The sequence below is a fragment of the Mus pahari genome, chromosome 7 (genome assembly GCF_900095145.1).
Source record: "Mus pahari chromosome 7, PAHARI_EIJ_v1.1, whole genome shotgun sequence".
Lineage (NCBI taxonomy): Eukaryota > Metazoa > Chordata > Mammalia > Rodentia > Muridae > Mus > Mus pahari.
The window spans coordinates 6,358,527-6,360,853 of record NC_034596.1 but is presented as its reverse complement, the minus strand read 5'-3'; positions in this window follow the sequence as shown (position 1 = coordinate 6,360,853).

Below are 2,327 nucleotides of genomic sequence, written 5' to 3'. Positions count from 1 at the left end.
ATTAGCTCTGAACTTAGACTTTCTACAATTTCTTTTCAAGTGTTAAGAACTGACCCTAATTTTGACTAGGTACTTCATTAATATTCATTTGTGTATAATTGCCTTAATTTCAGTGATAATGACTTGAGCTACCAACTGTTTGATTGATGGGTCTTGCATCTTCTCTGGGAAGGAGCTAAGATATAAAAATCACACCATTCATGCATGCCTGGTATTTTTAGCTGCCTTTAATTACTAACCAGCTAAATAAGCATGCAAACCATGCTGTGATTGATAGGATCTCTTGGTTGAAGTGATTTTTTTTTCCCTGAGAATTTGGAAGATGCTTGAATCAATTGAGTACTAAAAATAACTGCTCAGAGCTGAATCTTCCAGTATCCGAGTGCTCGCGGATAAAAGCTCCTACCAAGAAGGAAGGATTAACCTGCAGTCGCTGAGACATTCTGAGGAGGAAGAAACAGAAAGTTCGTGTTGAGTGAGAGCAAGCTGCATGATAGAAGTTCAACGACAATCCAAATCTTTATTTAGTGCTCACATGCTAAGCAGCATCCTGCTGGGAATAATCAGAGACAGGCATCTCAAGTCAATAGGGGCAAAGGAAAGAATAAAGCGGAAAGTACAAAGTGTGCAATTGAGCCCTGTGATTTATGACTGGGGAAACACGGTTTAGCTCAGAACCATGTCTGCCCTGGAGGATAGCATTTCTCCTATCATAGCTTGCTCCTGCTGAGTAAGAGCTTGAGGAAGGCATCTAACCTAGAGATCTTTGGAAGTATCTGTAATGTAAATGCTTTCAAACTAAACATACTGCAAGAACAGTAGTGATCAACCAAAGATGACAATGACCATGAAAATCACCTAAGTCTGGGAGGGAGCTTGCTAAGCTAGGAAGTACTTTTCAGGTTAATAACAATGGCATTTCCCAGGAGAGCTATGCTAACAGTCCATTGCTACAGCTATGCATGTAGTTTTTTGTTTTTATGCCACTACAGAATATCTTGGATCCCATGGGCTGTAAAGTTTCTTATTTTTTATTTTTTTAATTGTTTTCTATTTTCCTTCATGGTCTCTTTCCATTGCCTGTACCCCTTCTTTGTCTTCTCCCTCCTCCTCCACCCATATCCAGTTAAAGTCCTAGTGTGCAGCATCATGGGAGGATGAAAATCTCCCAAATATCCAACACATCAGGGTACTCTTTCCCCAGCTACGTTATACTTACATCTACAAGGTACATTTAAAAAAATTGGATAGAGGCAAGCACGTTGAGGGATTATATTTACAACGTAGTTGAATTTTTAAAAAAATATATTATCATGTTCTTCAAATAGTTAACTTAAAAGGGAGGAAAACCAATGGGGGGATGTGTCTAGTTGACATATTACCAGCTATTTATTAGTTCTCAGTTGCTTATTTGTATTAAGAATTCATTTTTGAAGGTCCATGCTAAAGGTTAGGAGACAAACTCTAACAGCCAGGAGATACGGTATGAGGTGCTTCCTGTTAAGGGAACTTTAACTCAATAGCTTGCACTGACTGTGTTCTCTCTGATTGTATAAAATTAGGTATACAAGGCTATCTTTTCCTTCTTGCCTCAGAAAGGTAATGAATGCAGATTTATTCATTTATTTGTTTATTTATTTGGTAGGAGGGCAAGGATAGCAAACTAAAAGCAAAGCCAAAATAAAAAGTAAAATTGTCCTTATGATGTTCTGCATGTAGGATTTCTCAAGGCTCGAATCCAAGGAAACGACCCCAGCAAACAAGTCTTGTTCGTTTTGTACACAGGGCAAAGGTTCCTTCAGGAGACCTTTTAGCGTTTATCAGACACTTTCCCTGACTCATTGCTCCTTCAACTAGGTTCCTTTCTTCTGCAACTGAAAAATAGCCCCTTGCTCGCCTTTCTCTGTAGCATATATTGGAAAACAAACAAAAATAAAAACAGAGCGCTGAGATGGTGCATTTTTAGCTTTTGAAGGCCATGTGGGAGAGAAGGAAAGCTGCAATTATGTTAACATATGGAGCAGAGCGAGTCGCTAATGTACTTGGTTTCTTTTATTTATACTCCTCCTTCTGTTCCAAAAAGCCTGACTGGGCTGTGAGCACCCGTTGACACTCTTGCACGGTGCCAAGGTGTGTTCTTCCTGGGACTGGAGTTGGATTATGTTGGTGTTTTCAAGTGACAGATAAAAATGGGAAATTAAACTCCACAGCCAGAGTCTGTTGTCTACATTAGCTCTGAGCTGGGTAAGTCAGGAAACTTCTAGTCTTGCTGTGTTGAAAGGGACAGGGGGTACCCACTCATCCCGTGTGGGCGTCCTCTCTTGATT